The sequence below is a fragment of the Rhinolophus hipposideros genome, assembly GCF_964194185.1.
Source record: "Rhinolophus hipposideros genome assembly, chromosome: 16".
In the NCBI taxonomy this organism is placed as follows: Eukaryota; Metazoa; Chordata; class Mammalia; order Chiroptera; family Rhinolophidae; genus Rhinolophus; species Rhinolophus hipposideros.
In genome coordinates this window covers 58,032,458-58,056,936 of record NC_138062.1, presented here as the reverse complement: position 1 = coordinate 58,056,936, position 24,479 = coordinate 58,032,458, and the positions used below count along the sequence as shown (strand labels likewise).

Here is a 24,479-nt window from a genome sequence, read left to right as displayed (position 1 = left end):
GGCGAGGCCGGGCCGGGCGAGGCGAGAGGTAGTCCAGGCAGAGGAGGCGCCGGGGCGGAGAGGAAACCGAGGTGGAGGCCGGCGGCGCCAGAGTCCGGGACACGGCGGGGGCGGAGAGCACTGGGAAGGCCTGTCAATGGCGGGTCCAGGGTCGGGGGGAAGGCGGGGCGGGTCCATGGAGGGTTCGGGTTCGAGGCCGAGGAGGGACGAGGCGCGCGGGTGCTGCTCACCGGGGCTCGGGGCTGGCGCGGGGCGGCGGCCAGGCAGGGCAGGGTCTCCCGGGGCCGGAGGAGCCTCAGGCTCGCGACTCCATGCCCGGGATTGCGGCCCCGGAAGTGGCGGGCGCGGGGGACAGCGGAGACAGCGTACACTGGGGACCAGGCGGCTCAGGCCCCTTTGACCCGGAAGTCGAGCGGCCCGGGCGGTGGCCAGTGATTGGCCACCTCCCGGCCGGCACCAAGGCTGCCTCGGCACTGGGGGGAGACGCACAGGTACAGCCCTCGAGGACAGTGGCGTGGAACGTCCCATGGGCGGTGTCTTCGGGAAGCCAGAGAGAAACACCCCCATGTAGGTTGGTATCGTCCAGCCAATCCAGTGATTTTTGTGTTTTTTTTTGTTGTTGTTTTTTTGTTTTTTTTTTGCTAAGGATGCCTGGAGAAAAGTCTGTTCGCGGACGCGTTGGTGGTATAGTGGTTAGCATAGCTGCCTTCCAAGCAGTTGACCCGGGTTCGATTCCCGGCCAACGCAGGCTGCTCGTAGAGCTTTTCTGTCTCTTTTCTGATAAAATCATATAACTAGTATTGCTATTAGTTTGAAGTAACTTTTAAATTTACTGTGACGTTGAAATAAAACTTGAAACCGTGTTACAAGCAAGAAAGACATCTCTGTTTCCGCCCGGGATCGAACCGGGGACCTTTCGCGTGTGAGGCGAACGTGATAACCGCTACACTACGGAAACACATGGAGGGGAAGGTGCTTGAGATTACTATATAAAGACAATGTTATAACAATTGTTACATTGTAGTTCCTAAAATGAAGTTTCATTTGGTTGCGGGTAGTCGGAAACGATTTCCGCTTTTCCTAAGTACCCACCACTCTGCTTGATGTAATGGAATCTGGAAGGAGGAAAATATCCAATAAACATACGTCTTTACTCATCGTCAACACACGTCCTATTTAAAGCCAACACAAAAATTGCTCACAAACCCATTTGGAAGCCAATGGTTCATTAATTCATCTCATAGCATTTTTATTGAAAATATCACCTAAGTGTCTACAGGTATGTACGATGTCGATTGAGCCCAAATCACTTTCTAAAACAACTTTCTGTAAAGTATTTTTATTGTCTGCACGCTAGGGGCAGGACATTTGGAAGAAGGGGAAAAAAAAGCCCGACATAGAAAATAATTTTCATCTCAACCCACAGCTAACTTTTTGCATTTTAAAGAAGTCTTTTTTTTTCTTTTTAATTAATAGAAGGGAAGGGAGGTTGTGGCAAGACTTTAGGATCAGACTGCTGTAAAATGTGTTTCCCCACCCCCACAGGACCAGGATTTGGTGAGAAGAGTAAGGCACTGGCCTCAGCTGCAAAAATTACCGGGTCTCCAAAAAACTCAATAATCAAGATAAATAATATTTTGCACGATTCTAAAGTATCATATTAATGACAGAATAACTCCATAATGAACAAATACCAAAATTTTAAATCAGGACAGGTTTTGACAGTGCCTTGCCAAATCATATTGGAGTCAGGCAAGTGGAAAAACGTGTGCCCCTCTGTACTTGTTTTTATGTATTTCTAATGGCTATTAAAGGACAGAGCATTAAAGGATATTGAAACTTAAAAGTAGGTATATTAAAGCAATGTTAAGAACTTACTATAATTTTACTTTCCTGCATTTAATGGATGGAAACACTTTGTAACATTTTCAACATCAACTTCTGGGGGGGAGGGAAATTAGCCATTAAAAAATACATAAAACATATACTGAGAGACACATATTTTTCCTTTTGCCTCAGAGCCCAATTGTCACATAGTAATATACACTGATACTTCTGTATTAGTTTCCTACCACTGCCGTGACAAATTACCACAGGCACTGGCTGAAAACAACACAAGTTTATTATCTTACAGTACTGGAAGTCAGAAGTCCAAAAATTGGTCTTTGGGGGCTAAAATCAAGGTGAGGAAGGACTGGTTCCTTCTGGAGGCTCCAGGGGAGAATCCATTCCCTTGCCTTTTCCAGCTTCTAGAGGCCACTGCATTCCTTGGCTCCTGTTGGTCCTACAACATTCCAACTTCTGGTTCCATCGTCACATCTCATTGAGTTTGACTTCTAGCCTCCCTTTAATAAGGATCCCTGTGATTACATCAGTCCGACCCCAATGCAAATTAACTGCAAGATCTTTAAGTTAATCTATCTGCAAAGTCCCTTTTGCCAGGTAAGGGAGCGTGGTCATGGGTTCTTGAGATTAGGATGTGGACGTGGGGAGGGGGCATTATTCTGCTGACCACATCTTCGCTCCTCACTAAACATTCTTCTGTAACATTACTTTTTACGGCTGCATAATATTCCATCCATTTGTTCATTGAACAAGTATTTACAGACCACCTACTTTGTGAATTGGGGTGGGGTGGGGTTGGGGAGATGCCAGGGCAGAAGTTCAAGCTGGCCTGGGGCTGGTGATAAGGAGGGATAGTTAGAACCTCATATTGACCAGACTTACCACTTCACACCCAGCAGGATGGCTATAATCAAGAAGACAGACAATAACAAGTGTTGGCGAGGACGTGGAGAAATTAGAATGCTTGCACATTGCTGGTGGGAATGGAAAATGGTGCAGCTGCTATAGAAAACAGTCTGGAAGCTCCTTAAAAAGTTAGATATAGAATGACCGTCCGACCCAGCAAGTCCACACCTAGGTTTCTACCCAAGAGAACTGAAGACATACATCCACAGACATACATCCACAAAAACTTGTCCACAGATATTCACAGCAACAAGACGCACGATAGCCAAAAGATGGAAATAGTGGTGGGGGGCTTGTGAGGTCAGGTAGATATTCTGGGGGTGGCTACAATACACACTCAGAGAGGCACGTTGGATGAAAAGGGTGATAATTCGTCTTTCCACTAGGTGTCAGCAGGGGCACGGCCGGCAGAGCATGGTGTAATCTGCCCTCAACCCCAGCATCACCCCCTCCCCGCTGCCCACCCCATCCTCCCATCCAGCTGCACGCTGAGCCCCAGACCTCCGCATCTCAAAATCCGACCCGCACCCCTCAACACACACCCCAGAGTTTGCAGAAGTGTCTCTGTCTCCAAACAGGCTGCCTCAGCAGTCAGGGGTGCTGGCCTGTCCTAGCAGGAGTCTAGCCGCTCTAGGAGCCTTCAGCAAAGGTAGGAGGAAGAGGAAAGAGGAAGGAAAGAAGGTCAGTGCATAGAGATTCAATGTTTCCAGCGTGGGAAACATTTCATGCAACAGCTAGCTGCATCAGACCTTGTGTATGTCTGAAACTAACATGCATGAAGTAGTGGAAACGCAGCTGGGAACTGTTCTATGAAAATGTCACATTTTAAATTCATGGAGTCCTCCTATCGACCTCACGATACCAGCACTATCAGCATTATCAACCGTCTTCTAATGGGAGAGAAGACCAAGGCACAGAGAGGTTAGTAACATGCTCAAGGAGACAGAGAGAAGTTAAGTAACTTGCCCAAGGTCACACAGCTTCTAAGTAACAGAATGGAGAGTCAGAACCAGGGGGGTCTGGCTCCCAAGTGCATGGCACAAAACTAGACTGCCTACTACATAAATAAAGTTCAAGATAATCAAGATACCTAAAAATAAAATCAAATAAAAGGCCATCAATCTGAAACAGTCATTAGAACATCAGCCTTCTCACTGTCAGGAATATAAGACACCGTAGCCTGATAGGTTTCTGGGCAAAAGAACATAAACAGCCCAAATGTCCACTCACAGTTTGGGGGAACCATAAAATGAGAACACTTTGTGTTCAGAGGTAGGGCAATGTGGGGAGGTGTATGTCATACGTGGTCAATTATAGAAATCTCGATCCAAAAAGGAGATATAGAGATAGAGATAGAGATATAAATATAAATATAGATACTGGTGGTGCCAAAAAACGTATACAAGTGGACATTTTGGTCAACGTTGCTCAAGCAGCAGTTTGCTGTAATCAGAAGTGTCTGGACGCTGATGGTAACCACTTTGAGCCCCTCTTGTAATTGCAGAAGTCAAACGTGACTTGTATTCATCTTTTGTTATCGGTAAATATTGAGGATTACAATTTCAATACAGTTTTCTTAAAACGTGTATACATTTTTTGGACATATATATATATACACACACACACACACACACACACATATATATATATATATACACACACACACACACATATATATATATATATATATATATATATATATATTTGGGTATATGCATGAAATATCTCTGGAAGGAATCCGTGAAATGGGCAGCGGGGATGGCTGGCTATTACCTTTGGGTGAGGTACCTGGGGCTGGCTCATGGGTGCTCGGATGGAGGGGGACTGGCTTTCTACTCATCCACTTTTATACAGGTTGAGTTTCTATTTTCTAAACTATCCCAAACATACAGAAAAGCACAGGAGACAAGAGAATCATGGCTCTAATATAAAAACCTCTTTTCATTTACAACTCATTTAGGTAAAAAATGGCACCCCCACCAATACAGTGGAGTTAAGAAGGGAGCCGGGGGATGTGCTGATGTAGAAAGACCCCCCTCCAACCCCCACCCAGACATTTGAAATTTAAAAAAAGGCAAACAACAGATGGGGCTGGCTGTTCTTTGCACAGGCAGACATGTGAAAATAGATACGCTTGGGAAATTGCTCCAATCAACTAGGAGACACCGTGAGGAAGGTAATTTCTAGCAGTAACTAGATTAGACTGCCTTCTACACAGATGAAGTTCAAGGTAATCAAGATAACTACAAATAAAAGGTCATGAAACCTTTTTCAAACAGGTGGGAGAGAGCCTTGCTTTTCATGGTACACCCTTTTGTCATATTGAATTTGGATGAGCCAAGTATTCGCTTCGTAATTAAAACCCATTAAAAATGGTAAGAATATAGAATATTCACTTTGAGTCTTTTTTAAAACAATAAAGAAGGCATTTCTGAAACAGTTGACGTTCTCTGTGAGCTGGTTTCACTTTTTCAATGAAAAATTAGTTAAGAAAATAATGAAAGTTAACAAATTAGTTAACTAGTAGTTAGATAATGATGGCTAAGGTGCTGGGTCCTGAACTGGGTGTTTTTCCCATCTTTATTATAACCGTCCTTATGGGGGTTTGGACACTCATTATGCTCATTTTGCAGTTGGGGAAACTAAGGCTCAGATTTAAGTTACTCCAGGAGCTGTGTACTGGAGAGAGAGAAACAGGGTGAGAAAGAGGGAAAGAGGTATTAGTTTCATAAACAATCTTTCTCCCTTCATCCTCACACTGGCCCCTGCAACGGCTAAGAGGAATTTTGGCTATTGACAAATAGTTTTAAATTATTTGTTCTCTCGGTGTCATAAGGATAATAATCACGTTTATTCTCAATACCATGGTGATAATTCTTTGATTATCAGGCGACATTTGCAGTAGCTGGGAACTCCCCACTCCACCATATCTGCCATTTTCATCGATGTATGAAATGATGCCTTTTGTGTAAGTCCATGCTGGAGGCCCTCCCCCAATTCTGCCATTTGGAGTTCTTTAAATTCTATTTCACACACCTCAATCATCACATCCACGATAATAGATGACATTTATTACAGACCTCCAGGCACTGGACACTCTTCTAATGCATTTCATTCTCTCAGCTACCCTGTGAGGTGTGATTATTAATTCCATTATGCAGATGGTGAAACTGAGGCCCAAAGAGGTGAAGCCACAAGTTGGACAGCCAGGCAGTGGGGATTTTAACTCTGGCGTTCTCACTCCAGACCACACGTTTCTATACCCTGCCACAGTTAACCCAGTGCTTATAGATACAGAAGTGGCTTTCTTCATCAAGAGATGGTGGCAAAGGAGTCGTTATTTTTGCCATGGAGATGCAAGAATGGTAGATAAAGGACATAGAAGACCTGGGAGGTTGGCCGAAACTACAAAAGGAGGAGGCCTGGGGGCTGGGGGCAATCGTGCATGCAGGGTGAGACTTTCCTCCCTCCCTGCCTCCTTCTTTCTCTCTCTGCCACTCATTTCCCTGTCTCTCGAGGCAACTTTGTGTAGTTCAGGAATATTCTTAGCTCTGCACAATCAACTGTCACTCATCTGAAAGCTAAATGTAAGGAGAGATGGGACATTGGAAGGAGAGTGACAAAGGGACATGAGAAAACTCTTATTCCCCAGTCTGTCTCGCCAACCTCCAACCCCACACACACACACAGAACCTACTGGAATTTCCCCAGGACCGGGTTTCTCTCTCATTTTCTCTGGGTGTCCTGGTAAACTCAGCCTTGCTGTGTGACACTGGGCAGGTGGCTTTCCCTTTCTGAGCCTCAATTTCCTCATCTGTGAAATGGGGATAATAACAGTGCTATCTCATGGAGGGTAATGGGAGGATTAAATAAAATAAGGCATAACCATGGGGCTTGGCACATAATAGATGCCCAATAGAGAACATCCAAGGTGATTTTTAATTGGCCCCAGGGCCCCTCTGGGTAGGGGCACTGGCGTGGGCCATTGACGGGAAGAATCATTCCACGGACACTCCTGTCTGCCTCAGATCCAACATGGGGATTCTCATCCCTGATGCCCTCCTGGAGTCCACGATGAAAAAAGACTGACATCCAACCGCTGAGCAGGCTGAGCCATCATGTGAAAACTCACACAATAAATTGTCAGCCAAATTTTCCAGTTCCTTTGCTGTGTGCTGTCTGTGCACCAGGCCTGCTTCTCGCTCCTCACCCACCCACATCGCTGGGGGTGTCATATAACAAATAACGAGCACAGACACTCCAACTATCACAGACTATACTTGTTGGGTGCCACCTGTGATACTGGGCAAGCAGTGTCCGGCGATGACCTCAGTTTTCTCATCTGTAAAATGGGGGTTATGACAGCACCTGCCTCCTGGGGTTGTTGTGAGCACTAAATGGGTAATGATGCACAGGGAGGGCTTCCCAGAGCAGGCACCTGGCACATAGCAAGTCAGTGGTGCCCTTCAACCTGTTACTCAGCCTGGCTCTCTCCCCAGTTGCCCCTTGACCTGTTCCCACTCAAGCAGAAAAACATTGACACCAACAGATCATCCCTTCAGAAGTCTTCTTGCTGTTTCTGCTTTTCCCCACGCCAGGCCCACGTGTCTTAACCATTGGTCTGTCCACAGTAGACAACCTGTGGTATTGACATTAATTGTATGAATGAATGAATGAATGAATGAATGAATGAATGAATGAATGTTTCTCAACTCCCTTCTAGAAATCTCTTCCTTTGTTTGAGGAAGTATGGCCGACTTGCCCAAGAGTCTACTACATTTGCTCAGTATTCATACCGTAAGGCACTATAGCCTTGCGGTTAGGAACACAGGCATTGGCACGTGGGTACAAATCTCAGGCTTGCTACTTAATTGCTGTATGACATCAGATAAACTACTAACCTTCTCTGTGCTTCAGGTTCTCACTTGTGAAGTCTGGATGTTGTGAATGGTTGCATGAGCTAGTCCTCATAAAGAATGGTTTTATGCAAAGGTTAATGCTATGTGTCAATTTGACTGGGCCATGGGGTGCCCAGATATCTGGTGGCATGCAGCCCTTTTCCAGGATTCTCTCAGGAGATTCATTGTCCGCTCCCTCCCCTCACCCTACGAACCCCCATATATTGTTGGTCCTGACTGTTGCCCCCTTTTTGGTTCCCCTAAGCCCGGCCCACACCACTAAGCCAACAAATCCTGTGCAGAATTTTCTTTTGGTCCCTATTTGGTCCCCCAACTCCAGCCTGCCAGGACCATGAGCCCCTGGTCCCAACCTTGACCTTGGATATGGGAGAGAGTAGAGAGATGGGGAAAAAAGGCAGGGTGATCAGAGGGAGGAATGGGGCCAGTTGGTGTCTCTAGGACAAGGGGAGGGGGCTGATTTGAACAGCAGGCTGTCCAGCCCAGTGGTGCAGGGGAGACAGGTCCCCACCAGTTCCTGGGGACCAACTGTATAACCATGTCCTAAATCGGGAAAACTGAGGTGTAGAGGGCCTTTCTGTTCTTTCTGCCCTCCCCTGACTGGGAGGAGGGAGAGGAGTTGGACAGCAGTGGGGGGAGGGGGGTTAAGAGGGGTGGGCGGGAGATAGAAGCAGGGTTGGGGATTGTGTGAGACAAAGCGGGGTAGGGGTCTGTTTATTAGCTCTAATCGCTATCTCCTGGGCTGAATTAGACCAAATTACAGCAGTTCTGAAGGACGGTGGGCTCCAGGCATTGTCTGCAGGAGTGAGCTGGCAGCCGCAGGAAGGGGGCAGGGGGCTAGGGGAGCCGCTTCTAGAGACTGGAGCACCCCAATTAGCCAGGCAGGAGGGAGGGGCTGTGGCCCGGCCCCACCTTGCTGTGCAAAATCCCAGTGAATTCAGTAGGTCAAGAAGGAGGTAGGAGAAAAGGGGGGAGGAGGGAAGAAGGAGGGGAGAGGGTGGAAGGGAACGACCCTGCCTCATAGCGACTATTCTCCCTACTTTACAGATGAGGAAACTGAGGCTCTGAGAGGGGTAGTGACTTGTCCAAAATCACAGAACAAGTCCAAGCTAGGACTGAAAGCCAGGTCGGTGTGAGCCTAGAGCACAGGAGGAGGGTAGGGGCTCCTGGATGGGGCTCCCCAGAAGAGGGATGGACGGGCCCCTATCCTAGCTTAGTACAATAGGCCCTTCAGAGAAATGAAGAGCTCAGTTCCCTGGGGAGGTGGAGGCTGGTCTCAAACCCGGATCCCTCGCGAGAACGCATCCCCCCCACCCCGTCCACCCAATGCACACACGCAAACATGCCCAGACACACACATACATACACACCACTTCTGATTCTTCAAAATCAAAGCAGCTGTGAGAGTTCAGCTCAGCCAAGAGCAGAATTCACCTGCTTCCTCCTGGCTGGCGTGTGTGCATGTGACAGAAGGACCAAAATGGGGTAAGACTGTAGCAGCAAAGGACAGAGAGATCCAGGGAGAGAGGCAGGCAGACACAGGGAGATGGAGGGGGCAGGGGCCCTCCCTCTGTACCCTGGTTGAGCTGGCATCTCACCGTGATCCTCCAAGTAGGCCCTTGGGAAGAGGGCTGTTATGACGGAATTTTCTAGAAGAGAAGGTGGAGGCTCAGACAGGCCAACGGGATGCCCAACTATTGATGGTGTGACGGGTTCCTGTGCGAATTGGAGGCTGGCTCTAGACCATCCGTTTTGCTGGTCTTGGCCACACCTCTTTATTTCCTTTTTCTTTTCAAATGATTTCATATAAAAACCTGGATGGCCATTTTCTCTGGGAAAGATTGGCGGCTCAGGCCAGGCTGGGCTTCCTTTCCATGAACAGAGCTTTTTTCATGAACAGAGCCTGGGGACAACCTCACCTGGCTGGCTGCAGTTGCGTGTGTCGTTTGTAATTGTGGTGTCTGTTTCCGCATGGTTTGCACCTAACCATGGGTTTGAGGGAGTGTGAAGGTGAATTCGCAACCCACGTGTATTGGTGTTTGGTGGCGAGGTGCTCTTGGTGCCTATGCAGGCTGTAAGTGTGTGCGTGACCGTTCATTCACTAGTGAGTGCGTGTCCTTGGAGTTCTCCGTGCCTCTCAGTGCCGTGTGCGCAAAGCACAGTTTGCTTAACCTCTGTGTGTGTCAGTGTGAGTGTGACCTCTCCGTCTGTGACCATAGGTGAGGGTTCTGGGCCTCTGTCCCACCCGGGGTGTGGTTGGGTTGATGACATGTGTGATCATGTGTGTGTACATGTGACCATGTGTAACTATGAGTGCATGAATGTGGACATGTGGTGTCTCGGAGCATGTGTATGGTTGTATTTGTGATGTGTGTCCGTGGCCGCAAGTGAGTGGCGTATGTCCCTCTGTGTATTTGTGACGTGTCTCTGTGTGGATGTATGTGCAAGTGCGTGACCACATGCGTGGGAACATGAGTGTGGACACAAGAACGTGTCTGTGTCCTTGTAAACATGTGTATTCATGTGTAATGTGCCTGTGGCCCAGTGTGCATGGAACATGTATATGGACATGTGTCTGTGTGCCTGTGATGTTGTGTTCATGCGTGGACATGTATTCGTGTGTCTGTGACTGCGTGAGTGTGTGCACATGTGTGTGGACACATGTCCGTGTGTGTGAGCTTGGCCGAGCTGTGTCTTGTGTGTGTTGCTTCTCTATGTTGGGTCCTGGGCAAAGACCTTGCACGTGGCCTCAGGCACTTCTCCTGGCATGACTGTGTTCATGGCCTCGGCATGTCTGCAGCTCGGTGGGTCCCAGGGGTCTTGGGGGTGTGGTCCCAAGAAGCGCCCGAGCAGCATGGGGGTGCCTGTGACGAAGGGTGTGTGTGGCTCTGGGGTGCCGCTGAGTGGGAATGTGCGGGGGGAGGGGTGCAAATGTGTGTCCAGCCTCCCCGCCCCTCCCAGCCAGCCCAATGCATTTTCCCAGGACACCCAGGCTGAAATGGAGATATATCCCTCTCCCACCTTACCTTCCCTCCTTCTCCTCCCCCTCACTTCACTTCCCCTATCTCCCCTCTTTTTCCCTTCCCTCTGCCCTCTCCCAGCCCAGCCATGAAAGCAGCAGGGAGAAATGGCCACAGGCTGCCATTAGCTCGAAAAGACTTAAGTGGCCCATTTCCTGGGCGGCTGGGCACCTGCCCTCCACAGACACCATTAGGGTAATGAGCCCGCAGCCCCTCCTGGGCCCCAGCACCCTAGCAACCAAGGAAGCGGGGTCCCCAGACCTGCTGGCTGCAGCTCCCTCCTGTTTGCACGTACAGGGCATGGAGGTGGGCAGGGAGCCCAGAGGGGCAGAGACAACAGCAGAAAGACAGACAGAAACATGCGTACAAAGGGATAGAGACACAGAAGGACAGAGATGGAGACAAAAGGAGGACGAGGGAACAAGATGGAGCTCGAGACCGACCAAAAGTCAGGGAAAAGGGAAAGAGGGAAATGAGGCAGAAAAGGAGAAGATACTGATGGACAATTGACAGGCACAGTCTCCGAGGGGGCGAGTGGGGAGGATCGAGAGGGACAGGACAGAGAAAGGGGGGTGGCAGGGGGCGGAGACAACAATAAGAGAGACCAACAGACGGAGGCTGACAGATGAAAAAAGTGTATGCACTTGGCAGTAAGAGGGGAGAGATACGAGACAGAGAAATAGAGAAAGAGGCAGAGACAGAAAGACCCACACAACCAAGCATGAAAAGAGAGGAGGTCCAGGCCCAGGCCTACCCCCCGTCCCCAGGGCATTTGGATGTGAAATCAGTAGTTACAGGTATTGGATATGCCAGACGCTGTGCTCAGCTGTCCATGAGCTTCACTTCCTTTAAACTCACAAAAAGTTATCCAGCACCTACTGCATGCCAGGCACTGGGCTAAATCCTGGGGACACAGCAGTGAAAAAAACAGAAGGACGTTCCTGTCCTCTGGGGACTGACTTTCCGGTGGGAAAGGCAAACCAGCAATTCTATTAAGAAACAGGGCATCAGAGACAGTGGTTATAACTGGGGGTCAGAGCATTTCCTTCCTCAAAGTTAAATGTGGATTTGCCACGGGATCTAGCAATTCCATTCCTGTCTATACTCCAGACAAATGGAAATGTACGTCTACCCGAAAATGTGTACCCAATGTTCATAGTGGTGCGTTCATAATAGCCAAAAAGTGCAAGTAATCCAAGTGTCCATCAACGGGTGAACGTGGTCCATCCACACACTGGACTGTTACTCGGCCGTGAAAAGGAGGAGGCACTGACACCACAGTGTGGATGGACCTTGAACACACGGGGCTCATGAGAGAAGCTGGACACACAAGGCCACACAGTGTGTGATTCCACTTATGGGAAATGTCCAGAACAGACAAATCCAGAGACAGGAAGTGGGTTAGTGGCCGGGGGGTGTGGGGGACAGGGAGGGACTTCAAATGGGAACAGGGGCACAAAAATGTTCTAAATTAGATTGTGGCAACAGTTGCACATTTCTGTGGATAAAAAAAAGCATGAATTGTACACTTGAAAGAGGAGAATTACATGGTATATAAATTATATCTCAATAAAGCTGTTTTAAAAAAAATCCCCGAATCCAAGCTGGAACTCATGAAAGTACCCTGAACACCAGTTCTTTGCCACAGCCCCTGAGACAGGGATCAGGGATTTGGGGACAAATAGTTGGTGTGGGAGCAGAGGAAACCCTGCGAGAGGGTGGGGAATGAGACTGGGCGGGGAAGGTGAGACGCAGGATGTGTTGGGTCACCTTGAGCTACAGGGACTCATGACTGCTGGGGACTCAGGAAGACTACGTCGTGTGTTCTCAGAGTTGCCCCTCCCTTTATCCATCAATTGCTGTGTCCCAATGGTTGAGGGGCTCTCCTGGGGCACTGGCTCCCCCACCCTGCATGTTGGCCATGCTCAGTGCCCTGACAAGAGGACACCCTCGATTTGTAAGATTCAGGAGCTGACAGCAGGTGACTCTGGGATGGGCTGAGGGGACATGGGTGGGGCACCCACAGTCCCTAACTTAGAAACTCGAGGATCATTCTGCTGGCTTGACCTTCCAAATCTATCCGTATGCTAAAATCAGCAGGCAAAAGTTTGAGCATGCACATACGTGCACGGTCTCAAACTGTCTCCCCCAAGATACTTATGAATTACAAAGATTAAAATGGTCACTTCCGGTGGAGATGCTTGGCCCCCATCATGGTAACCAAGGGGTCAAGGTTAACACCTTTGATGACTGGACATATTGACATCATGTATCTCCTGATCCGATGCCCTAAGGACCCATCACTTCTGTAGTTTCCTTCCCCAAAATGCATAACCTCAATCTAATGATGAGTAAGCATCAGACAAAACTAAGTTTAGGGACAATCTACAAATATGTCACCAGTCTTCAAAAGCGTCAAGGTCATGCAAGACAAAGACTGTGAAACTGTCTCTAATGGAGGAGACTAAATGTTATGTGGGATTCTAGATCAGAATCCTATTAATATTCAATAGGATTAATTTTATAATTCTATATTAATTTAATTTTAATAAGAGGATTAATAATTTAATAATAGGAACCCCATTAAGAGGAGAAACTGGCGACATTTGAATAAGATCTATAGTTCAGTTAAATAGCATTGTAACAGACATCAATAGGACAATTAGTGAAATTTAAATAAGGTCTTTAAAATTTTTTTTTTACAGGACTTTATTGGGGAACAGTGTGTACTTCCAGGACTTTTTTTTCCAAGTCAAGTTGTTGTCCTTTCAGTCTTAGTTGTGGAGGGCACAGCTCAGCTCCAGGTCCAGTTGCCCTTGCTAGTTGCAGGGAGCGCAGCCCACCATCCCTGCCGGGAGTCGGACCGGCAACCTTGTGGTTGAGAGGACGCGCTCCAACCAACTGAGCCATCGGGAGCTCAGCGGCAGCTCAGCTCAAGATGCCGTGTTCAATCTTAATTGCAGGGGGCACTGCCCACCATCCCTTGCGGGAGTCGAGGAATTGAACTGGCAACCTTGTGGTTGAGAGCCCACTGGCCCATGTGGGAATCGAACCGGCAGCCTTTGGAGTTAGGAGCATGGAGCTCTAACCGCCTGAACCACCGGGCCGGCCCTTTAAAAAATTTTTTTTATTGCAATACTCTTATAATTGACAAGTAACATTGTGTAAGTTTAAGTTGTACATGTTGATTTGACACCTTTCTAGATTGCAATATAGTGACCACCTTCGTTAGCTAACACCTCCATCACCTCACATAATGACCATGTCTTTGTTGTGCTGAGAACAAAGGAGATCTATTCTCTGAGGAACTTTGCAGTTTGTAATACGGTGTTGATGTCTACAGTCACTCTGCTGGGCGTTAGAGCTCCAGGGTCTACGTATCTGTGAGTTCCTCTGCCCAATTCCTCTGCCCCCAGCCCTGGTACCCAGCATTCTACTCTCTGTTTCTGTTTTGTGTTTCGTTTCTTTTTATGGGTCACTGAAGCCTTTTTATTTTGCACACAAAAGCACTGGGGATCTTACCCGTAAACACCTTGGAGATTACAGGAGAGATACCACAGACGTAGTTGGCTCCAGACACTTAGGAAGTGAGGTGAGAAAAAGAGTGATTTGGGCCAGTCACATGACTACAGAGCTAGGGTTTCCAGCAGGGGTCCAGATGGTCAGCTTTGGCTTTTGTAGCACGTCTAAGGAAGCAGTGAGAACGTCACAGGGATGGGACAGGCAGGGAACTAGCAGAAGCCCCTGCAGTACCAGCTGGGGGCCTTGAGCTGCCTGTGTGGACATCAGGAGCAAAGGCCGATGAGCGACCAGGCCTCGGGGACTCGCCTGCCCGGAGCTTGCTTGGCTAGTGGGTTTCTGCAATTCCTGCCGGCAAACGTGGCCTTGCTGCCCAGTTCCTCTTCCGTTCTGAGGATTGACTGTACTTGGCCAAGCACTCATGTTGGTAAGGAGCACACGCCTTGATCTGCCCAGTGCAGCGCCTCACCAGCAGGTCGGTGATGAAAGTATCATCAGTCTCCCCAGATCGATGAGACACCATGACACCCCATCCACGGGACTGGGTCGACTCTGGGTTTTTTTGGTTTTGTTTTGTTTTTAATTAAAATGTATTGGGGTGACAATTGTTAGTAAAGTTACATACATTTCAGGTGTACAATTCTGTAATACATCATCTACAAATTCCATTATGTGTTTACCTCCCGACTTTGTTTTATGAGGTCAGCTTTTTTAGATTCCACCTACAAGTGAGCTCCTACAGTATATTGGTCTTTCTCTGTTTGACTTACCTCACTGAGCATAATGCCCTCAAGGTCCATCCATGTTGTCGCGAATGAAAGGCTTTTCCTTCTTTCTCATGGCTAAATTATGAACATAGTATTCACTCACTCATTTAACCAACATTTACTGAGTGCCTACTATACACCAGATATGGGTATATGAGGTATGACAGCTAAGTTCGCGAACTTGCCACTGTGCGCTCACATTGGCAGCACTGTACCAACAGCTTAGTAAGGTTTTATAACCTTGGTATATCAGTGTCTCACAGTTGTATTTGTGTGGACATATGGCGGTGTCTTGCTGAGTGGTGCTCATTATTGTTGTTGCATGTTTTTGTGTGCCATCGCGAGAATGTCTGAGCTTGAATTACAGCAACGAACAAACATTAAATTTCTTGTTAAACTTGGCAAGAGTGGAAATGAAATCAGGGATATGTTAGTCCAAGTTTATGAGGATAATGCCATGAAGAAAACGGCAGTGCACAAATGGATTAAATGTTTCTCTGAGGGGAGAGAATGTATCACTGATGAAGAGAGGTCAGGGTGGCCAGTAACGAGCAGAACTGACGAAAACATTGCAAAAATTCATTGAATTGTATGTCAAAATGGTTGGCTGACTGTGAGAAGCATAGGAGACCAAGTAAACATCGATACAGAAACAGTTAGAAAAATCTTAACTGAAAATCTTGACATGAGAAAGGTGTGTGCAAAAATGGTCCCGAAGGAGCTCACCAATGAATAAAAGCAAAGGAGAATCAAAGTTTGCCAAGACCTTGTGGGCCATGTCATCACTGGTGATGAAACATGGATTTACCAATACGACCCCGAAACAAAGCGTCAAAGTGCACAATGGAAGTCAATCAATTCTCCAAAAAATTCTCCGTCAGTCCAAATCAAGAGTCAGAACAATGTTGCTAACCTTTTTTGATATCAGAGGGCTTATTCATTATGAATTTGTACCAACTGGACAAACAGTTAACCAAGTTTACTATTTGGAAGTGCTGAAAAAGCTGCGTGAAAAAGTTAGACCTGAACTTTTCTCCAACAATTCATGGCTCTTGCATCACGACAATGCACCAGCTCACACGGCACTGTCTGTGAGGGAGTTTTTAGCCAGTAAACAAATAACTGTATTGGAACACCCTCCCTACTCACTTGATCGGCCCCCAATGACCTCTTTCTTTACCCGAAGAAAAGGAAGTATTAAAAGGAAGACATTTTGATGACATTCAAGACATTAAGGGTAATATGATAACAGCTCTGATGGCCATTCCAGAAAAAGAGCTTCAAAATTGTTCTGAAGGGTGGACTAGGCATTGGCGTCAGTGCATAGCTTCACAAGGGGAGTACTTCAAAGGTGACCGTAGTGATATTCAGCAGTGAGGTATGTAGCACGTTTTCTAGGATGAGTTCATGAACTTAATTGTCAGACCTCATAGAAGCTGGGACACAGCAACACACAAAAGAATGAAAACTCACTGTTCTGGTGGACATCGTAGTTGGTGAGCAGGGGTAGGTAGGGAAGATTATCAGTACGTAAACTATGTCATTAGATGGTATTAAATGCTAAGGAGAAAACTAAAGCAGGGAAAAGGGGTGGCAGATATAGGATGCAGTTGTGTGAAAAATCCTAAGGTGCCCAAAGACGCCTCACAGAGAAGTCACCGTTTGAGCAGAGGTTATTTTTGTGCCCCAGGAGCCTGACAACACGAGCCACTTTGCGTTCTCCATCTGGAAACTGAGTTGAGGTTTTTGAAGAAAACATCACCCACGTCACAATCTTCCCTGATGTGTGCACATCTCTCCATCCTGTCTCAGAGCTGGTCCTTTTCAGACCAGTGGCAATTTAGGGCTCTGCCTCTCAACCATCTTGCTGATGACTCATTTTTTATGCCTTTTCTAGTGGCAATCCTGCACACTGAGAAATTTTCTCTCATTCCCTCCGACACTGCCCCCCACCCTCCACCTACCTGGGAGGAAAAGAGCTTCATCTGGCACCACTGTGTGATCCTGGACAAGCTTTTCAGCCCCTGCTGGACTCAGTTTACCTCATTGTGGTTCAAGTAACGTTTTCTTGAGGGCTATTCATGGCTCCAACGTTGTAACTTTTTTTGCTTTGGTTGAGCTGGGAACCTGACCTCACTGAAATTATTTTCCTTAAACTAAATTTTCTGTTTTCTTCTGTATAAAACATCCATCCATCCATATTTCACCTTCCTGGTTAGGATTCTTTGGGTTGTAAGGGACAGAAAACCAATCTCAAACAGGTTTAACTGGTCGACAACCGCCAAGGACAGCAACAAAAATGGATATGCCCTGCCTTCTAATGCCCACAAAAAAAATGGTACCTGGACCCTCGCACCTCTATTGATACCATATCACCACCATGCTTGCCAAGAAATACAGCACAGATGAGATAGAAACACAGCCTCTGCATCGAGCATTGCATGACTACATTTCATTAACATAACTGTTAATGAAATAACAGTTATGTTAATCATGAATAATAATCATAACTGTTAATGAAATATTGGCATGCAATGCTCGACGCAGAGGCTGTGTTTCATCCGGAGCTTAGCTGCAAGGGATTCTGGAAAATGTAGTTTCTAGGTTTCCAGTCCCAGATGCACAGCATGTAGAGAGAGATCCCTGCCTTCCAGCCACCCCACCAGGCCCCACACATGTGCATGTGACAATCTTAGATCTTTCAGCCCAGCTCAGTTGCCCTTTGTATGCAGCTCCAGGAATGTACCCAGGCAAGAACCGCCCAACCAAACTACAGACCCATGAAAAATAATAAGATGTTTAAGCCTTTTAGTTTGGGGATGTTTTGTTACACAGCAGTAGGTAATTGATACATTACTGGCCTGTTGAGAGAAGGCTGTTAAATGGACCAATTCATTGGACCAATCCTTTTTTTCTTAATAAAAAAACAATTATTTAGTTTATTTTTTGTTCTAGACCAGGTTAACCTGATTAGAGGGGGTGGTTGTTTAAGCTAGCAAATTACCAAGTTTTTCATTCCTAGAAAAAACATATTCCTCACTTTTCCTGACAACCAGGGAATCCCTGCTCAATATTGCTTCACTACTTCAGATAGCTCATCCAATATTTCAAGATTCTCTCTTTTTTTAAAACTTTTATTTATTTTAAGTGTGTTTTTCCAGGACCCATCAGCTCCAAGTCAAGTAGTTGTTTCAATTTAGTTGTGGAGGGCGCAGCTCACAGTGGCCCATGTGGGGATCGAACCGGCAACCTTGTTGTTAAGAGCACCGTGCTCTAATCAGCTGAGCTAACTGGCCTCCCCAATTCAAGATTCTCTTTTAATACCCAGGGATTTTTTTAAATTTTTATTAACTTTATTAATGTGACAATTGTTAGTAAACATAGATTTCAGGTGTACAATTCTGTATTACATCATCTATAAATCCCATTATGTGTTCACTACCCAGAGTCAGTTCTCCTTCCATCACATATATTTGATCCCTTTTTTCCTTCCTCTACCACCTCCCTGGACGAGTCCTTTTAAGCAAGCAGACAATGGCTCAATAAAGGCAGCAAATGTTTAAATAGTCTTTTTGTGTCTCTCCATCTCTGTCTGTCTGTCTCTCTGCCTCCCTCTGCCTCCCGCCCCGCCTCATTCTCTCTCTGCATCTCAGTGTCTCTGTCTCCCTCCCACCCCCACACTCCTTCAACTCCAGACCCTGGGATTTGGGAAGGACCCCCCACAGAGGCAGGTGGTCAGACAACCTGACACCCCGGTGGATTAGCTGCTCTACCCCTCCCACCCCCCAAGAGATTTGATGCCCTGACTTTTCCACTCCGCCTTGATTAAATTTCCTCATTTTCACCTGTGAAGTCCCATGCATTCGCCAATTCGGCTGAACCTGCACGTCACTCTGTGTGTCCCCAGTCCCTCCAATGTCCTCCTGGAGTCACCAGATGGCCACATGCCTGCACCTGCCCAGGTCTGCCTGAGCCTCCTCACCCCCAGCCCCTCCCCCTGTCCCCCAATACTCATGGCTCCTGGATCACCATCCCCCACCTGTGAGATTTAGGGCATCAACCATGTTCTCAGTTAAAAATCTTACTTTACAAAAATCATAGGTTGGCTGCCCAGATTTTTTGCATTTTCTCCTGCTTGTTTTGAGGAGACCCAAAAATGTGTGAAATTCGTGTTTCTCAGCCCCAGAGTCTTTAAACGTTTTATTTTTAAACAATTATAGGCCCTATGGGAAGTTGCAGATACAGCACAGAAGGTCCCTTGTACCCTCTTTCCAGCTTCCCCCAACAGAAGCATCTTGCACAAAACTCCAGAACATTCTCAAAATCAGGAATCTGACGTTTGTTACCGTACTGTTAACTAGACCATAGATCTTCATTTCTGATTTTTCCTCTAAGCTCCCCTCATGCACACGCACCTAAATGTGTGCATACACACTTCTGGAGTCGCACACACATGACCCACGTACACAGGCATGAGAACACTCAGTTGCATCCAAGTGCAAGAGTCGTTCACACACAGCGTTGCACGCACATGTGCACAAGCAGACTCAAGTGTCTACACAAATGTGCACGCGGACGCATGTACAGGTGCACAGAGCTGCTTACACAAACGCATGTAAAGGAACACGGACACACATGGGACTCATCACCTGACCACAGGCAGCTCTGAACACCTATGGAAAAGAGCACACGCTTCCCAGTAACACCCACGCACAACACATCCACACACAGAATCACAGCCCTACAATCCATGCGTGCCCACATGCAGACAACTATGCAAATATGCACACACAGCCTCACCCATGCACGCACGCTTGCACACGCACAGACACACGCACACACACGCCTATATGCTGCCTTGCTCTTATAATAACTCATGCTGGAAAAATCCACACAGAGAATTATTACTAATATCATCAGCATCCACCTCCTGTCATACCAGTCACCATGGTTTCAGGAGGACATTTTTTGCACTTGACAGTCTCTCTCTCTGTCTCTCTCTCTCTCTCTCTCTCTCTCTCTCTCTCTCTCAATTGCAATCACTCTCGCTCAATCTCTCTCTAAAGAAAATACTTGCTACCTTGATATAAATTTTTCTGGCTTTGGATTTAATAGGCATAGAAATATGTTCTAAGTTCTAGAAGGAGAGAGAAAGGAGACTGTACCACTGTCTGCAATTGCAATCCTCACAGACCCCTCCCCAGGCCCTGTTCTTATTCTAATATTGGAAAAGGGGGTCCCAGTAGTGGTGGTGGTGGTGGGCAACTTGGGGCTGGTTTACCAGGCCCCAAAGCAGGTGCTCGGGCCATTATGCCACCTTACCCCTTACCTTTGCCTGCCCTCCAGCAGCATTTTTGATACTCTAGCTCTTCCCTCAGCCTCTCACTCACTTCCCACCTGACCTCTTGGATGCCCTCGCCCCACAGCCCCCCTACACTAACAGATACCTTGAATAATCCAAACCTGAATTCATGATCTGTTCCCTATAAACCTGGTCCTCATCAAGCCTCACCATCTAGCTTCCCTCACAGGCCGGAATCTTGGGAGTCCCTTTGACACTTCGCCTTCTCCCAACCCAAATCTCACCTCCTCACACCCAGTTTAGTCTCAGCCAGCATCAGAAACAGGACCTTTCCAGTGACATCTCCAATTGAGATCTACCCTCTCTCACTTTGTCCCACACCGGCCTGGTTGCAGTGCCTAGAATGGATCATGTCCCCTCACACCTCAGGGCCTTTGCACATGCAGTGCCCACTTCCTGGAATACTCTTTCCTCTCTGCATCTCTTAGTTGTGCCAATGCATCCTTCAGTCTCAGCTCACATGTCGCTTCCATAGGGAAGCCTGCCCTGGTCACCTGTTATATGTTCACTCATGTAACCCTATACTTTTCTCTAATGCTGTATGTTATGTAGGATGCTTCCTTGATTAGTGTCTGTCTCCCTTTCTTTCAAGGTTATAAACTCCATAAAGGAAGGGATGTTTGTCTGTCTTATTCATCACTCATCCAGAACAATGTCTGGCACACAGAAGGTGTTCATTAAATATGTACTGAATGAACAAATGAATGAGGACATTTCCAACCCTCAGGTCACACCACCGACAGAAAAATGAGAGTAAGATGGGCCCAGGCCTTTGATGTCATTAAAACTGAAACAAAGAGGAAACAGAGATGGTCTTACTTATTTTAAAGGGGATTTTATGGTTAAGAACAGAGTAACCTCATATTTTTTAGAAGTGAAATTCATGAACATAGGTTTGTGTCCATTAGGAAAAGCTCTGGCAGGGTGTGCTTCAAACTGTCAAGAGAGATTGTGGGACTAACTGCAACATTTACTTTTCCTCTTCATGTCCTTCTTTAAACTTTTCACAAATTTCATTTTCAAACTGTGTTGTAGTTGATAATACAATTATCAACTGCCTTGTGGTTGGAGGTGGTAGATAAGTTGTCATTGAAAACCTTTAAAACCTTTAAAATAAGCCCATTTGCTGATATGGCAATTCAGCTTCCAACCACTTATCTTAAGGAAATAAATGTGAATGTGTACAAAGATTTAGTCCCAAAGAGCTCTGTTACAAAGTTCCTTTAGCCCTAAACTGTGAACAACCAGGAAGCCCAATGATGGGGCACTTGGTACTTAAACTGTGGGCCAGCCACATCAAGAAATATAATATAGGAGAGTTTCAAGACATGAAAAGATGTTTCCCATCTATTAAGTGAAATAATGTGCTGCATGATTCCATTTTTGTAAATGGATGAGAACACAGATATAGTGGGGAAAAGTCAGGGGAGGATATTAAAAACTGTTAGCAGCAATTTCCTCTCATGGGGTTGTCATGGATGACTGTCATTTTCATTGGTGTTTTTCTCTAATTTTAAACTATCTGCAGGGAATATGCCCTCATGTAATAAGAAACAGACAAATAAAGTTCTGTTTGAAAAGATGAAATGAAGGCAGTGGTAAATGGTTGTGTGTGTATGCACTTGGCTGAAGATGGGTATGTGTGCGGAATGTAGTCCTGACACAAGCCAGGGTTTCTCCACCTCGGCACTATTGACCTTTGGGGCGATGAGTCTTGCTTGTGGGTGGGCCATCCTGTGCATTTTAGGATGTTTAGCAGCATCTCTGGCCTCTATCCATTATATGCCAGTAGCACCTCCAATCGAAAATAGCTCTAATCAATGCCAAATGTCCCGTGGGGGACAAAACCCCCTTACCCATTGACTACCACTGCTGTACATACATAGAACATTGCTCTGTATGACCAGTTAATCACACAGACTCTCCCTGTTTCCTGGGCCCCTGAGCTGGCTGTCACAGGTGAGCTGGGACAGTCTGCAGGGGACAAGAGAAACACAGGGATTATCAGGCTCAGTCTTCTCAGAGAGGCCTTGCTCCCAAGCCCCTCACCTGCTGGCCAGGGCCTCCCAGCAACTGCCCTGAGCCGAAACCTGAGCCCCTGGCTGGCGACAGAGGCTGAGCCAGCAGGCACATTCAGACCTGTATAGACACAGCGGATGAGCTCAGGGTGGTGGCTCTGGGGCCCCAGGCTGGGAAGCCAACGGAGTGTCTGACCACAGTTTGGGAAATCTTACCCTTGTGAAACCAGAGACCCCAAGCTCAAAGATGCTTAGAAAGTGACGTTAGACTCGTGAGCATCTCTCAGTCCTTAGTTGTGTAGATATGGAGTGTCTGATCTCCTAATTATAGATTGCTTCAATCATCATCATTCTTTAAAATCACATATCATTAATCAGTGGTCCTCATCCAGGGGTGAGTCTCCTCACCAGGGCACCCTGGGCAATGTTTGGGGACCTTTGTGGTTGTCACAACTTAGGGGAGGGTGCTCCTGGCATCGAGTGGGTGGGGACTAGGGATACTTAGCTCAACATCCTACAGTCCAGAGGATGGACAGCTCCTCACAGAGAACAATTTGGCCTGATGTCAGCAGAGCCGAGGAGGAGAAACCCTGAACTAGATTCACTGAATAATAAAAAATCACAAGTTAACTTTGTTTATTCTCCATTCGGGATTTACCACTCTCACCGTGTGTGTTCCCATTGAATTCTCAGAATCCATATGGGTGGTAAAGACTAGCATCAGCCACATTTTCCAGAAGATGAAACTAAAGCCCAGAGAGGGAGAGTGTCCAATGCAAGGTCACATGGGGAATGAATAGAAGAGTTGGATGTTAGGATTAGGAAGGGCTGGAAATCTCAAAGCATGTCTACCACCCATCCACCTGCTTTTATTACAGTAAGTCCTGTTTGCTGCTGGGACGCAGTGCCTGGCATGCAGTAGTAGCTCAATAAGTGTTTGTTGACTAAATGAAATGAATTACAGAGACTATAGGACACATCCAAACCAAAAGCATCTATGAAACAACTCTGTTTTCTTCAAATGTCATGGAAGACAAAGATAGTCAATTCAGACAGGAACACAAAATGCAACATAGGATTCTGATTACATCCCAGATCAAAAAAGAAATTAAAAAAGTGCTATAAACCACATGATGTGGACAGTTGGCGAAATTTGAATATGGATTATATATTGGATAATAACATCAAATTAATGTTAAATTTCATGCATTTGTTGTATCCTGATTATGTAAGAGAACAGCGTTTTCCTTAGAGGTGCCAAGTCTCTTAACGGGTTTGGTGACAATGACAAGATGCATGTATTAAAATGTTAAATATTGTTGTTTTAAGCCACTAAGTTTTGGAATAATTTGTTATGCAGCAGTAGCTAACTAATACTACTATCATTAGCATCATCCTTATTATTAAAGTTTTATAAAGTGAGTAAGTATGTGGGCTTTAACAGACAGTCTTGCAGGGTGTTGTCCCTGCGTCCTAGCTAGGTGCTGGTACCATTCTGAGCCTGTTTCCTCATCTGTAAAATGGGTTTTGTGTAGGGCATGATGAAGATGAAATGCAGGCTGAGGCCCTGCACGTGGGAGTGGTCAGGTGCAGGGGCGACAGTGATGAGGGTAATGATTGCAGGGACAGAAACTGTCTCGTCTGTGTCATCTATTGTCATCCCCCTCTGAGCACAGGCTCTGAGCCTGGTGGGCTTTTCAGCAACTATTTGTTACTGCAAGATCTGTGTGTCTGTGCTCTTTCTGTATGTACACCCCTCTTGTGCCTAGGGGAGTCCCTGGCATAGGTCCTGTCTGTGTTGGCGGGCAGCGTGACCCCTTGCCTAGTCTGTGACCTTGAACCTGCTGTGTCCACCCCGCTGGATGTCAGGTCCATGGGGGGCCCAGGGCAAGTGGGCTGGGGGTCTGGGACCTAGGGAGAGCTGAGGGAGGGAGGCAGCTTGCCTCCCCCTCCAGATCACCCCGCCTCGCTCTCCTGCGGAGTCTCGAGAACCTCAGCACAGCCACTTCTCCCCTGCACTTGGTGGAGAGGACCCGCGGCAGGCGTTGCCCTGGCAACGCCGGGATACCCAGCAACAAGTCCAAGGCGTGCATCATGTGCCCGCAGTGGACCAATCCGAGGGCCCG

At 46.9% G+C, this 24,479-nt stretch overlaps 1 protein-coding gene and 1 pseudogene across 5 annotated transcripts in view; both read right to left on the bottom strand.

The window, feature by feature from the left end:
- DPP9 (dipeptidyl peptidase 9) overlaps positions 1-403 on the bottom strand; it is a 36,418-nt gene extending 36,015 nt beyond the window's left edge. For all 4 annotated transcript variants that reach the window (XR_013995081.1, XR_013995082.1, XM_081076043.1 and 1 more), the window contains exon 1: positions 231-403. The gene's annotated coding sequence lies outside the window, so the exon portion shown is untranslated. The remainder of the gene's footprint in view (positions 1-230) is intronic.
- On the bottom strand, positions 227-24,449 carry LOC308509444 (annotated as a pseudogene). The gene is made up of 3 exons: positions 24,373-24,449; positions 22,385-22,474; positions 227-777 (listed from the first exon to the last, which is right to left on the bottom strand). The product of its transcript is annotated as an uncharacterized misc_RNA (transcript).
- Between the last annotated feature and the right edge of the window lie 30 nt (positions 24,450-24,479).